Source organism: Peromyscus maniculatus, chromosome 1 (genome assembly GCF_049852395.1).
Source record: "Peromyscus maniculatus bairdii isolate BWxNUB_F1_BW_parent chromosome 1, HU_Pman_BW_mat_3.1, whole genome shotgun sequence".
Lineage (NCBI taxonomy): Eukaryota > Metazoa > Chordata > Mammalia > Rodentia > Cricetidae > Peromyscus > Peromyscus maniculatus.
Window position 1 is genome coordinate 54,684,977 of NC_134852.1, and position 15,804 is coordinate 54,700,780.

Sequence of the window (15,804 nt, forward strand, 5' to 3'; positions counted from 1 at the left end):
GCAGAGCGCTCGCCTAGCGTGCACAAAGCCTCAGGGTCAGTCCCCACCATTGCATAAACGGAGCACGACAGTGTACATCCATCATCTCAGCACCTCAGGAGGTAGAGGCAGGAGGATCAGAGGTTCGAAGTCATCCTTGGTTACCTAGGCCAGCTTATTTTTTAAAAAAATCAATAAATACACATTTCAAAACTAAAAATCATTCTTGTATACTGAAGCATACTGTAATCTCAACATTTAGGATGATGAGGCAGGAGGGTGGCTGTGAGTTTGATGCCAGCCTGAGCTGTGTAACCTTGTTTCAAAAGAGCAGTCCCGTTCTCACATTTAGTGTTAGGTATTCTTTTGAGCCATCTGAGAGAGCATCCGTGCCAGTGCCAGTGTGTCCTCTGACTGAAATCCGCTTTGCCCTCTCCTCTCCCCTCCCGCTGTGGTGCCGTGATCAAGCCCTTCCCCTGACACAGGCTAGGTAAGCACATCCGACATCAGCACTCTGCCGCTGAGTTAGATCCGCAGCCATTCCTTTCTTGGGGTCCACGTGGCTAGGAGTTAGGAAATGTCTGCTCAGTGTTAGGAAGATGTTCCCGACCGTTGATGTTCGCCTCAGTGATGGGCACATTGTCATATCCGCCCAGCACTCGGGAGAACGCTTGGGACCTGTCGTCAGTTTCTGTGCTCTGTGGCTGCTCGTCGGTAATCCCGTGGTCTCAGAACCAAGGGTGAGGTGGCTTTTGTAGCAGCTTCCAGTCCAGGGTCTGGTAAAGCAGGTAGTGCTCATACGTGAGGTCAGGTGACTCCTCAGACGGCGAGGTTTGCCTCCCCCATGCCAGCCGCTCCATTTCTCCGCTCACAGACACGGGGATGCATTTACAGACATTTCTTCCCCTTGTGGGTCTGGAGATTTGAGTCTAGGGCTCCATGCATGCTAGACACAAAGCCCATCATTGAGCTACATCCCAGCCCTCTGTTTGCAGCCCAGGATGGCTTCAAACTCTCCGCAATCCTTCTGCCTCAGCCTTCCAAGCGCCAGGGCTGCATGTGTGCACCCCTGGGTCTGACTTAGTTTAGTCCTTTTGAAGATCAAATGGCCAATAGATGTGACAATGATGCAGGAAGTCCGAGGTTATGACGGTAAGAAAAACTGCAATAAAGTTTATGGCGTGAGGGTAGGAAAGCGGGTGTTGTTGCTACCAACTGGCGAATCCCCCCTCCCCCACTAATTGAAAGACAATCCCTGATTTTATGATATTAAGCCTAAGGGGCATGTATTGAGTTGATTAAGTACAGAATCGGTAATCTGAGTAAACGTAAACAGGAAATACTTGAATTAGAAGGCAGATGGGGTTGGAGAGGTGGCTCAGTGGTTCAGAGCACTGACTGCTCTTCCAGAGGATCTGGGTTCAAGTCCAGCACCCACATGGCAGCTCATAACTGTCTGTAACTCCAGTTCCAGGGGATCAGACCCCTTCTGACCTCCTCAGGCACTCCACGGATGTGCTGTCCATGCTGTCCATGTATATACATGGTGTACATACATGCAGGCTACACACACACATAGAATAAATAAATCTAAAAAATTAGAAGGAAAAGAGTGCAGATACCCACATTGTGGAAGGAGAGAGCTGACTCCCGAAAGTTATCCTGTGACCTCTTCACACATTCACTGTGGTACATGGATACACATAGGTACACACACACACACACACACACACACACACACACACACACACACACACAAATAAATAAATAAATAAATAAATAAATAAATAAATAAATAGAACGAAAGGAAAGAAAACAGGGCTAAGCTATACAAAATGATGCATATGTGTGCATACATGTGCACACTTACGTTTTAACACACTCATAGAAACATGACTGCCTCAGCAGAGCTGGATTCAAATAAAATAGGCCAAGGGCAAGCTGAGACACAAGGCCACCCAAGTATAAAGTGAGTCCGCCAGACGGCCGGAAAACCTTCAATGTCTGTGACCTCATTGTCTCAGTCGCTGTTCTCTTGCTGTGACCAAGGTAATCATTATAAGAGGAAGTGCTTAACTGGCCCCATAGCTTCAGAGGCTTAGTCCACCATCATCCCGGCAGGAGCGTGACAGGCAGGTGCTGGAGAAGGAGCCCAGAGCTTCCTCCTGATTCAAAAACGGACAGAGACTCTGGGCATGGCGTGGGCTTTTGAAACCTCCAACAAGGCTGCACCTCCTAATCCTTCTAGTCCCTCTCAAGTGGGTTTACTTCTGCTCCCTGATGACTAAGCACCCAAATGTATACACCTGGGGGCCATTCTTATTCAAACCAACGCAATCATACTTAAATAAAAATCAGCAGAACTATCAGGAAAATTATGAAGAAAACAGGTCATTTTTTTTCTGATAGTGATAGAACAAAAGATGAAATTGTTAAGCATATAAAATTTGGATGATGGAAAATTACAAAGCATGGCTGTTATAGATGTTAAGCATGGGTTATGAGTTGTATCTCTTTTTCTTCACATTAAAAACATCTAGCTTTTTAGCCGGGCGGTGGTGGCGCATGCCTTTAATCCCAGCACTCGGGAGGCAGAGGCAGGTGGATCTCTGTGAGTTTGAGGCCAGCCTGGTCTACAGAGCAAGATCCAGGAAAGGCGCAAAGCTACACAGAGAAACCCTGTCTAGGGGAAAAAAAAGTTTTAAAAATGGGGCCTGGAGAGATGGCTCAGAGGTTAAGAGCACTTGACTGCTCTTCCAGAGGTCCTGAGTTCAATTCCCAAACCACATGGTGGCTCACAACCATCTGTAATGAGATCTGGTGCCTTCTTCTGGCCTTCTTCTGGTACACATGCTGTGTACATAATAAATAAATCTTAAAAAAAAAAAACAAGCATCTAGCTTGAGTTTTTTGCTGTATCCCTTTTTGTAAAATTGAAAGATGATTTGATATCATCTACTTCACACACACACACACACACACACACACACACACACACACACACACACACACACACACACCATCTTGCTATGTAGCCCAGGCTGGCCTCAAGCTTGCCATCTCCTGCTTTCTTGCCAGAACCTGGAATCACAGGCACGTGTAACCATACCAAGCCACAGTCCGTCTTGATTTAAAGTATCCAGTTGACTGGTGTTTAGTACACCATGTTTTCCAACCCTCTCAAATATCTGACTTAGTACATTTTCCTCACACAAACAAAGCCTCTCCTCACTGGCCGTTATTCCTGCTTCCTCTCTCCCTGTCGCCAGCCCTAAGCAGCAGTAACCTGCTTCTCGAGGGATTTCCTGTCTGGGGCATTTTACATACATTGAGTCCTATAATAAATGTTAATATAAAGCTTTTGTTACTCAACACCTGCCCATGGCTTCCTGAGCACTGTATCTGTTTCCTGTATGACTTCCTCTGTGCTGCCCATGGCTTCTGAGCATTATTCTGAACCCTAACAGCCTGTATGCATAAAAGCATGTAGTGTCAGATCTTAATCCTTTATGATCTTGAAGAAGACCTAGAGCATCATCATGGAAACAGAATAAAATCTGAACTATTGTCCTCAAAATATTTGAAGTATCTTGCTCTCTCTCGCTCTCTCTCTTTTAACCTCATCACTTCCACTTGTGAGAGGTGAACATGGTAATCACCACACTGCGGAAATCTCTCCAACTTCCACCTGATAGACACACACTCTTTTACTGTTGTCTTTTAAAAACAGGGTCTCTTCTACAGCCCTGGTGGGCCTGGAACTTGCTATGTAGGCTAGACTGTCCACAAACTTAACTTGCTGTAATCCTCCTGCCTCTGCTTCTTGAGAGTCCTGTGATTAGAGGTGGGTGCCACCATACCTGGCCATTTGTCGTTTTTTTGGTGTATTTATTTGAAATCCCATTGACCAGAAAGCAACGTGTCTCAGGGGTTTATTGCTGTGAATGGACACCATGACCATGGCAACTCTTATGAATTGTTGTTGTTTTTAATATTTTACTTTTCATTTATCTGTGTGTCTGTACACTTGCATACAGTGCCCCCGGAGGCCAAAGGAGGGCGTCAGATCTCCTGGGACTGGAGCTAGAGGTGCCTGTGAGCTGCGAGAAGCCACAGGCACAGCAATGCTCTCAACTGCTGCACTCTCCGCAGCCCACTTGTCTGACTTGGCTACTTTTAATTTGATGTGTAGGAGTGTTTCGCCTGTGTCTGTGCACTGCACGCGTGCCTGGTGCCTGAGGCCAGAAGATGATGTTGGGTTCTCCTGGAACTGGAATTCCAGATGACTGTGAGCCGCTGTGTGGGTGCTGGGAAGGGAGCCTGAATCCCCTGGGAGAGCAGCCAGAGCTTTGTTTCCGAGCACAGCTGGTAGGATGCCTGATTCACCTGTGTGAAGCCTGACCGAGTTCCCTCCGCGGCACTGAAAGCCGCTGGGTGTGATGGCACACGTCTGCCCTCTCGGCACACGGGGTGTGGAGGCAGGAGAATCAGAACTTCACAGTCTGAACTGTATAATGGCTATAGAATGACAAGGAAGGGGGGAGGGAGGGAGGGAGGGAAGGAAAACAGGAAGAAGACAGGGTCTCAGTGTTGGTTAGGCTGGCCTCTAACTCACTCTGTAGCTAAGGATGACCTTGAACTTCTGACCTTCCAGCCTTCATCCCCCAGGTGCTGGGATTGTGGGTGGGGGGGCATCATGAGGTACAATTAGGTAATCTAATAAGGATGACAGAATATTTGTAGTTAGTTGTTTCTTAATCACGTGATATTCAGAGAACAGTTCATTATTTAATTATCCTGATTAGCTTGAAACTTAATTGAATGTGTACATCACAAATATGGCTCCCTTAGAATTTTCAATGAATATGTGTAGATGTGTAAATATTCACACATTTATAGTTTTTTCTTCCTTTTTTCTTTTTTTTTTTTTTTTTTTTGGTTTTTCGAGACAGGGTTTCTCTGTGTAGCTTTGCGCCTTTCCTGGAGCTCACTTGGTAGCCCAGGCTGGCCTCGAACTCACAGAGATCCGCCTGGCTCTGCCTCCCGAGTGCTGGGATTAAAGGCGTGCGCCACCAACGCCCGGCTCTTCCTTTTTTCTTAATCTTTGATTTTAAAAAAATTAGTATTCTAAGCACCATTTTTCACTGAAGTTTGGAACTTTAAAAAAAAATTATGTTTATATGTCTGTGTGAATGTCTGCCTTGTGTATGCAGTGCCCATGGAGACCAGAAGAGGGCGTCAGATACACTGGCGCTGGAGTTACAGGCATTTGTGAGCCATCTGATGTGGGTGCTGGGAATTGAACTGAGGTCCTCTGTAAGAGGAGCAAATGTGCTTAACCACTGAGCCATCTCTCCAGTCCCTTTATTGAGATATTTGTAATTTTTTTCCTCCTCTGCTTTTTTTCCAGTTAAATTTTTTGGTTAGTGTATAAGATAACTGGTTTAACTGTGATATTTTATGCATGTCCATCATTGTGTTTTGCTCATGTTACCCCCCACTGCCCTTCCCCACCCTTCTTCCTCTCACTGATCCCCTTCCCCCATAGCTTCCTTTCTGGTTTTACGTCACATGTGTATACATACATGTTTTTAAATAGAGATTCCTTATATAACATTAAACAAGCAATGCTTTCTCTCCCCACTTCCACCCGTAACCCCATGTTGCCCTCCCCACCCCACCCCTTTAGGCCCCTTATTTCCCTCATAGTCTAAATGTTTACTTTCTTTTGTTTGTTTTTGGAGACAGAGTCTCTGCACCCAGCTTGACCTAAAACTCACTATGTAACCTAGGCTAGCCTTTGTCAATCCTCCTTCCTCAGCCTCCCAGGTCCTGGGATGGAAGAGTGAACTGCCATGTCGAACTCCAAAAAGTTTTCTTACATAAGCAGTTTAGAAGTCAAAGCTTTGTTTCTTGTCTTTTTAATCTTGGCTGGAAAACATTATGCCCACTCCCTGCCTCCTTTCCTCTCCTCCTTCCTTCTTGGTTTTGGAGACAGGATCTTGCTGTTACCCTGGCTGGCCGGGACCTTACTGTGTAACTCAGGCTGGTCTCAGAAGTGGTTGGTCTCCCTAGCCTAGCCTCCCAAATGCTGGGATCAGAGCTGTGCACCACTACACCTAGCTCTGTCTGTCTGTTTTGAGGCAGAGACTCACCAGATAGCCCCTGCTGGCCTAGGACTTCAAATCCTCCTGCCTCAGCCACCAAAGTACTAGGATGATAGGCCCATGCCAACTCATCAAGCTCTCCCCTGTTTTCCTACATTTATGTATTTGTTGTGTGTGTGTGTGTGTGTGTGTGTGTGTGTGTGTGTGTGTGTGTGTGTTTGCCTTTTCCCACTGAGCCATCTTGCCAGCTGTCCCCTGATTTTCTTTGGTGATTTATTTTAAGCGTCAATTTTGTAAGTTATAATCTATTCTCACCCCATTTCCTAGAGGTGGGTTTTCTTTTCCTCTTGAGAGTGAATGTGGGATTGAAGTAGCACTCAGAATAAGCAAGAAGAGAAATGCAGCTATTTTTAAAAGAGAGAGAGAGAGAAGTGTGATCACAGGGGAGAAACCATTGGATTTTTCTTTCAGAACCTCATCCACACTGTTGGGTTGCTGTTTCTCAATGGCACAGAAGGGCCCTGGAGCCTGAGCATTCTCGGCAAGCCCATCACCACTTAGCTAAAAACCCAACCTTAAAGCTTCCCTTTCTCAACCACACAGGACATTTACACTTATTCTGTGATAGACCATGATATTGGTCCCCATTCAAAACTCCTTGACTGGTGAAACTATAATCAAAGAACGTTCTGTCTTGGTGCCACTTTTGCTTGAAGTTGCTTTTCAAGACTCAAGTCCTTCTGTTCAGACCAAGGCACACTTTCCGCATTGTGACTGCTTGTTTCTGATGTGAAGGACTTTATAAGGATGACTGTCTTAAGAAAATGATTGACATCCTGGAGACATCAACATTTCAGAGAAAAGCTCCAGAAAGGCGACATGGAGGAAATAAGGGTGAGCGGAGTCCAGCAACGGGCGTGGCAGACCCTCAGCTAAATACTGGAAAAACAAGATGAGCGCTTTCTAGGAAAGGTGGGGGACAACACATGGAGAAATAGATGGGATGGGTGCGTCTGTGCTGTTATGTTACAGAGATGTGCAGAAGACAGACACGTGGCTCATAGAGGTGAAGGGAAGAGACAGGAAGTCGCTGTCCCCGGAAGAGCTCGACTGTAGAAGGAAGAGGGAGGGGCTGGAGGGTGCAGGAGCCAAATGTGCAAGGATCGTGACTCACGCCAAGTTGGACTTGGACTCTGCCTTTTGGAATTCTGGGAAATGGAGTCTCCTTTGGGCCTAACAATCAGCAGTAAGTATTTTGGGGTGCTAAAAACACATGGCGTTTAATAGTTAACACTTTAAAAACCTACATCAGCTTTTATGTGTTGAAAGCCCTAATCAGAAATCTCATACCCTCCAAAATCCAGCACTTTTTGATCACTGACAAAGATGCTAGAAGTGGGAAAATTTATGTCATGAGTTTTTGTTTCATTCACCAACTCATTTACAGACACACACACACACACAGACTTTGGGCTGTAGATATCTGCTGTGGGATGTTCTGTATGTCCTGTGGGAGCCCTTCTTAGGTTCTTTGTGGCGTTACCCAGCAGGTCCGCATAGAGGATGATTAGGACCATGGGCCTGAGTGCAGGTGTCTGAGATGGTCTGCATTTGGCTGTGCTGGGGGATGGTCTGTATGTCAAGTTGTTCTGATTGATCAATAAATAAAACCTGATCGGCTGTGGCTAGGCAGGAAGGATAGGCACAGAGAGGAGAAATAAAAGGACAGGAAGGCAGAAGGACTGACTGCAGCCGCCGCCATGACCAGCAGCATGTGAAGTCGCCGGGAAGCCACCAGCCACGTGGCAAGGTATAGATTTATGGAAATGGACTAATTTAAGATAAAAGCACAGTTAGCAAGAAGCCTGCCACGGCCATACAGTTTGTAAGCAATATAAGTCTCTGTGTTTACTTTGGTTGGGTCTGAGCGGCTGTGGGACTGGCGAATAACAGAGATTTGTCCTGACTGTGGGCAAGGCGGAAAACTCTAGCAACAGATATCAGTTGTCTATTTGAAACATAAATAAATTTTGTTCAGGACCCCATCCCCAAGATGTCTTATTATATCTATGCAAATATCTCAAACCTTTTAAAACATCCAGATTTCAAAACCATTTCTGGTCCCTCACATTTTTCATAAGGGGTGCTCACCCCACACTAAGAAGACCCCCCAAGTCCCCATATGTTAATGGCCCTGATATCAAGTGTTTGTACCTCCCTCAGGCTGTCTCAGTAGCAATGCTGAGCTGGAGGTCCGCATGCAGAACCCCATTTGTGGGAGCCCATTCTCGGGTTCCTCTTGGCTTTACCCAGCAGGTCAGAACACAGGATGATCAGGACCACGGGCCTGAGTGCAGGTGTCTGAGATGGTCTGCACTTGCTCCACCCCTTGGCGTCTCTATAAAAACCCTGGGGCAGAGACAGTTGGCCCGTTGGAATAGGTTCCAGGCCCTCTCGAGGCTATCCTTTATTTTCTATTTGTTTATCTCTGCAAGACTCTCTGCTATAAATCCTTCTATCTAATATTTCCTGCTGCTCGCACTCAAGAAAACTCTGGGAAACTGTGGGGGTGGTGGGTAAATGCCCCCACAGAATGGTGCCTGAATAGGGACTAAAGAAAAAAGAAAAAGGGACTAAAGAAAAAAAGGGGGGGAGGACTAAAGACAAAGTAATAGGGACTAAAGATAAAGGAAAATAATAGTTTTATTACAGAGTTTTTGGTGAAAGTGCTGAGTCAGCCCTGCCAGTGGAAAGGCATGCCGGTGTTATGGAAAATATATATTTTTTATATATATTATTGAGAAGCAGGGGTTTTATCCTCGAGAGAAAAGGAAAGCGGACTGGAAGGATGTCCGATGCTGCAGCGAAATTCTCTTCTGTCAAAATTTTCTATCTTCTAACCCTTTCTCAATTTCTATCTGTGAAAAATAAGTATAAGGTATAGGGTAGTAATATAGTTTAGGAAAAACTTAGAAGTGTAAGATTGTGTAGGAAAAAATAAGTAAGTAAGGCAACTAGACAGAAAAACTCTTCAATTTTCTCACTTTGGGAGCTATAAACGCAAACTGGGGAAAAAAATCTTTCTTTGGGCTTTACGGGTAGCAAAAAGGCTCTTCTTTGAGCTTATGGGGAAGAAAAAGTTTCCTATGGAAGCTTTTGACCTGGGGACAGCTGAAATGCTAAATCCAAGCAGCAGGAGAAAGTGTTTTCTCCCTGAGGCAAAAATGGGGGTGTAAAAAGCCAAAAAGTTTAAAGTTCAGAAGTTCTAGGAAAAGTTGGTCTCTCTCCTGGGGGGGGGGGGATCTTTCTCTTAAACTATAAAGCTTTTCTTGGAAAATTGGGGGGGGGGTCTCTCTAAAAAGCCTTCATCTTTCTCTCTTAAGAAACTTAAAAACTAAAGCCTCTAACCGTCTCTCTCAGAAAGACGAGAGTAGAATCACCTGGGGATATTAGTGTGAGAATTACCTGCCAGTAGCTTTAAGAAAAAACAAAGACCTCTTGATCAAAATGGGGCAGGAAAATAGTAAGCAGACCTTTGAAGAGTCACTTGCAGAGAGACTAAAAAACAAAGGCGTTAAGGTGGAGCTACAAGTACAGAGGTTCTTACAGTTTGTAGAAGAACTGTGTCCCTGGTTTCCTGAATATGGGAAGCTGAATGAGGATACCTGGGAGAAAGTTGGGGTTGAAATACAAAAATACTATGAAAAACACGGGCCAGAAAACATTCCCGTGGAAGCCCTTGGGCTGTGGGCATTAATCCGGGATAATTTAGATCCTAACCCTGAAAAACAGGAGGGGTCCTTCTCCAAGGCAGATGAGGCGGAGACAAAACCCTCTGCTCTGCCAGCAGAACCTGAAAACCCTTGTACAGCATCGCTTAAACAGGGTCCGGTTTCTCTTGGCCATGACGCTAAGTTTAAGGAACAAAAATCTTGGAATAAGACAAGGGAGGAACTGAAAAACTTGAAAAGCCTAGTAACTTCTCTTCCTCAAAAAATAGAAACTCTCCAAGTCTCTCCTCTTCCCTCTGTAGGGGTGGAACTAGACTCACCCGGGGAGGCGTCTTTTAGAATGGAAAAGCCACCTGTAATTGCCATAGCACAGAGATCCTCTGAGGCAATGCGAACCCTCTCTGTCAAAGCTACATCTCCTCTTCAAGCTAGCCTCCTCCGGGAAGCTGCTAGTAAAGGGGAAGAAATTCAAGGCTTTCAAATGTTTCCGGTCCTGGAAGAGCAGGACCGCCAGGGTAATATCATAGAGTGCATGTTCCCATTCCTTTCAAACAGCTTAAGGAGTTAAAAGCAGCATGTAGTCAATATGGCCCGACTGCTCCTTTCACAACAGCATTGTTAGAAAGCCTGGCTTTAGAAGTTTTGCCCCCGGATGATTGGAAACAAATGGCCCGAGCATGTCTATCTGGGGGTGACTATCTGCTGTGGAAAAGTGAGTTCACGGAACAGTGTCAGGCCACAGCTGAAATAAATCGGGCACAACAGATTCCTATCACCTTTGATATGCCCTTATCGAGAAACAGGTCAACAGTTAAACTTTGATATAGCGGTGTATGCTCAGGTTCAGGCCGCTGCCAAAAGGGCTTGGAATATGCTTTCATCATCAGGAAGACAAACTGAGGATTTGTCCAAGATAAGGCAAGGGCCTGATGAGTTATTTCAAGATTTTGTTTCCAGATTAATGCAAATGGCTAGCAGGTTAATTAGTGATTCAGAAGCTGGACTTTTACTTGTAAAACAACTTGCATATGAAAACGCCAATGCAGCATGTCAGGCCGCGATATGCCCTTTTAGAAAAAAGGGAAACATTTCTGACTATATCCGACTTTGTTCTGATATAGGACCATCATACAATCAAGGTATAGTCATGGCTGCAGCATTACAAGGAAAAAACGGTTAGGGATGTTCTGTACCAGCAAAGACACCCTAATTCCAGACAAGGGAAAGATATTGGACCTCCTGGAAGTTGCTTTGGGTGTGGACAGATGGGGCATTATATTAGAAGTTGCCCTAGCAAGAGAAAGGGCTTCGGATCAAATAGAGAGCCTGGGTTATGTCCAAGAAGTAGGAGAGGGAAACACCAGGCTAGCGAATGCACGTCAAGGACAAATACCCAGAAGAGTCCATTTCAGGGAAACGGATGGAGGGGCCCGCCCCAGGCCCCGACAAAATAGACCTTTGGGGTAATTCAGTCAATCCTCCGGCAAAGAAATATATTCAAGACCTCTGTAGAGCAACACCAGGTAGTGCTGGATTAGACCTCAGTTCTTGCATCTATACAGTTTTGACCCCTGAAATGGGAATGCAAGCCCTCTCTACAGGTGTTTATGGACCTTTGCCACAGGGCTCTGTGGGGTTATTGTTGGGCAGAAGTAGTACTACCATACAAGGAATTCTAGTTGCCCCTGGAGTGATTGATGCTGACTTTATGGGAGAAATAAAGGTGATGACTCATTCACCCACAAGCATTTCAGTAATAAAGATCGGTCAGAGACTTGCACAATTAATCTTACTTCCTCAAATACAAACAAAAAATCCAATTAAAAGAGATAAGAGAGGAGAGGCTGGATTTGGTTCGTCAGATGCCTATTGGCTACAAGCCATAGGACCACGACATCCAGAACTTACATTAGTCATAAATGGGAGAAATTTCTCAGGTCTTTTAGATACAGGCTCCTATCTATCTGTTATATCTGCTAGTCAATGGCCTGCTATGTGGCCCAAAATAGAGACTATTACACAGCTCCAAGGGATTGGTCAAACTCAGTGTCCCGAGCAGAGCAGCGATGAGCTCTCCTGGAGAGATGAGGAGGGTCATGAAGGGACTTTTTGGCCATACATTGTCCCTCACTTGCCAGTAAATTTGTGGGGTCGAGATGTTATGAGCCATATGGGAGTATACTTATATAGTCCCGATACAACTAGCTATGAACAAAAAGTTCCTGACCAAAAGTTAATGGAAATGTCATCTTTAACTCCTAAAGAAAAAACTAATAAGAATGTAATGGAGCATTTTTAGGAAGGGTCATTGAGCAGCCTGTACTCCATGCAGATCCTATAACCTGGAAATCCGATCAGCCTGTGTGGATAGTTCAATGGCCCCCTAACTGAAGAAAAAATACAGGCTGTCCAGCAGTTAGTACAGGAGCAGCTGGATAGTGGTCACATTGAACCTTCTAATTCTCCTATTTTCCTCATCAAAAAGAAGTCAGGGAAATGGAGATTATTACAGGATTTGAGAAAGATTAATGAAACCATACAACCTATGGGAGCTTTGCAGCCTGGATTGCCTATCCCTACTGCTATATCAGAAAATACGTATAAAATTATTTTGGATTTGAAGGATTGTTTTTACACCATTCCTTTAGCTCCCCAAGACTGTCAAAGATTTGCATTTAGTGTTCCCTCAGTCAACTTTAAAGAACCCATGAAAAGATTCCACTGGAAGCTTTTGCCCCAAGGAATGGTCAATAGCCCAACACTGTGTCAGAAATTCGTAGCTCAAGCTATCCAGAGAGTTAGAGAGCAAGTTCAACAGACTTATATTATTCATTACATGCATGATATTTTGCTTGCGCATAAAGACGAAGAAATTTTGCTTGACACTTTTGGACGGCTTCAGCACTGTCTTACCTGTGCAGGGTTAATTATCGCTCCAGAAAAAGTGCAAAGACACTCGCCTTTTCAGTACTTAGGACATGTATTATACCCTAAGGTGATAAAGTCTCAAAAATTGGAAATAAGAAAGGATGAGCTAAAAACTTTAAATGATTTTCAAAAATTATTGGAGGAGATTCAATGGTTGCGCCCTTATTTAAAAGTATTTACTGGGCCGGGCGGTGGTGGCGCACGCCTTTAATCCCAGCACTCGGGAGGCAGAGCCAGGCGGATCTCTGTGAGTTCGAGGCCAGCCTGGGCTACCAAGTGAGCTCCAGGAAAGGCGCAAAGCTACGCAGAGAAACCCTGTCTCGAAAAACCAAAAAAAAAAAAAAAAAGTATTTACTGGTGATTTGAAACCTTTAAGTGATATTTTAAAAGGAGATAATGACCCTAATTCACCCAGAAAGTTAACTGAAAAAGGTAGACAAGTTCTTCTGCAAGTTGAAAAGGCTATTTAAAACCAGCAAGTACATTACATTAATTATGCCCTACCTTGGTATGCACATATTTTTCCCACTAGACATACACCTACAGCAGTATTATGGCAAAACAAGCCTCTCTTATGGCTACCAGCCAAAGCGTTAAATCCATACTATGAGTCTGTAGTTTGCTTGGTACAAAAAAGCAGAATTGAGTCTAGACATTATTTTGGTAAAGAACCTATGGTAATTAATGTTCCTTTTACAAAGCATCAAGTTGATTGGCTTTTTCAAAACAGTGATTCTTGGGCAATTGCTTTTTCACAGTTTTCAGGCCAAATTGATAATCATTTCCCAGCTGATCCATTATTGCAATTCATTCAAATGCATTCCTTTGTATTTCCTAAAATCATTATGAAAGACCCCGTAGAAGATGCTATGCTAGTTTTCACTGATGGATCTTCTAATGGAAAGGCTGCTTATGTTATTAATGGAAAAAGTTATGTAGTACAAACAACCCCAGCCTCTGCACAGATAGGGGAATTACGGGCAGTGAACATGGTTTTTCAGGTTCTTGAAGACAGATCATTGAACTTATATACAGACAGTCAATATATTTATAGAGCTCTTCAAGTCATAGAAACTGTTCCCTATATTGGCACTAATAACAACCAAGTCCAAATGTTGTTTCTACAAATTCAAGATGCTATTCACAAAAGAAAGCTGCCATGCTTTGTGGGCCATATTAGAGCTCACTCCAATCTTCCTGGTCCTTTAGCTGAGGATAATGCGATGGCCGATAAGTTAACAAAGATAGTAGCATTATCCCAAGTGGAAATGGCTCAACAGTCACATGCTCTTCATCATCAAAATAGCAAAAGCTTAAGAAAGCAATTCAATCTTACCAAAGAAGCGGCTCGTCAAATAGTTAAGCGATGTGGGGTATGTCCAAAATATTTTCCTGTCCCTCACTTAGGGGTAAACCCTCGAGGTCTTCTTCCCAATCATCTATGGCAAATGGATGTTACGCATATTGCAGAATTTGGCAAATTAAGATATGTACATGTGACCATTGACACTTATTCAGGATTTTTAATGGCTAGTGCACAACCTGGGGAAGCTACAAAACATGTCATTATGCACTGCTTGAAGTGTTTTTCGTATATGGGTTTACCAAAAATTATTAAAACTGATAATGGTTCTGGATATAGTAGTAAGGCATTTCAACAATTTTGTACCCAATGGGAAATTGTACATAAAACAGGTATTCCCTATAACCCTTGGGGACAAGGTATTGTGGAAAGGGCTCATAGCAGTCTTAAAATACAACTTCAAAAAAATAAATATAAAAAAGGAAGAAATTTACCCTCAATCACCACATAATGCATTAAACCATGCTCTTTTTGTTCTGAACTTTTTGAATATGGATGTCTATGAACAGTCTGCTGCAGATAGATTTTGGCACAGTGGCACCCAAGCGACTTTGCTCAAGTGAAATGGAAAGATCCCTGCTCGGGATTATGGAAGGGTCCGGATCCTGTTTTAATATGGGGTCAAGGACATGTTTGTGTTTTTTCACAAGAGGAGAATGAAGCTCGGTGGTTACCGGAGCATTTGGTAAGGAGTGTGGAACTAAGAAAAGTCAGCTCCAGTGATGTTCCTATAAAGGAACCAGAATGAAAGTGGCTCGATTAGTATTTGAGTGAGGAAGTAGAGTTCAGAGCTGTGCTGCTTTTGGCTTTACTATCTCCTTTAGAAAAATACTTTATATCACCTAGTAGCTGTGCAGTATTGACGAAGAGCTTTACAGCAGCTAAATACGGTAATTTCACCCTCAGCGTGAAGTGAAGTTTTTCAGTAGAGCAAACCAAAAGTACTGCTGTGATAGAAACGTTTGTCTGAATTGAAGTTCTTAGGGGAGCTATTATGAATTTGGGTGAAGGGATAGCCTTTAGTTAAAAACCGTCTACCGCTGACAGTACATCTCTGCCGGTTCGGAAAGGCTGAGAGAACTCGGCAATTTTGGGACGTGGCTTTGTCCAGCGAATGTTACAGTCCCCTAGCAACAAGTATCACAACTCTATAATGACAACACTCACTAAATCCCAGTGCTTTATAACAAAGCTGACTATGAACTCTAAACTTTAGAAATGATGTACGTACTTCCTGTCTAGTTAAGAGACTCTTTCTAATAGAGATAGTGATAATAATTAGGAGTAAGAAGTAGAAAAAGATGAAAATAAGATATGTGAGTTTGTAAAAATTCTGTCTTGTTAGTTCTGTGTTAAGAAATCTTTAGGTGTTTGCTAAGTTAAATATATGCTAATGGTAGCCCTATATAAGTTTGTAAAATAGATCTATAGAGTTCCTTTAAGAATATAAGCTTGCAGGAAGTATCTAAGGTAGTCTTTTTTCTTTTTTCTTGTTTTGGTTTTTCGAGACAGGGTTTCTCTATAGTTTTGAGTCTTTCCTGGAACTCACTTTGTAGACCAGGCTGGCATCGAACTCACAGAGATCCGCCTGCTTCTGCCTCCCGAGTGCTGGGATTAAAGGCGTGCGCCACCACCGCCCGGCTTAAGGTAGTCTTAAGACATGTAGTAATAAGCTTGTAAGATGCTAGTTGTAAAT

At 43.8% G+C, this 15,804-nt stretch overlaps 1 long non-coding RNA gene across 2 annotated transcripts in view; it reads left to right on the forward strand.

Moving 5' to 3' along the window:
• The first annotated feature begins 4,547 nt into the window (after positions 1 to 4,547).
• LOC143266896 (uncharacterized) overlaps positions 4,548 to 15,804 on the forward strand; it is a 41,466-nt gene continuing 30,209 nt past the window's right edge. For both annotated transcript variants that reach the window (XR_013041715.1, XR_013041714.1), the window contains exon 1: positions 4,548 to 7,332. This is a non-coding gene — a long non-coding RNA (uncharacterized LOC143266896). The remainder of the gene's footprint in view (positions 7,333 to 15,804) is intronic.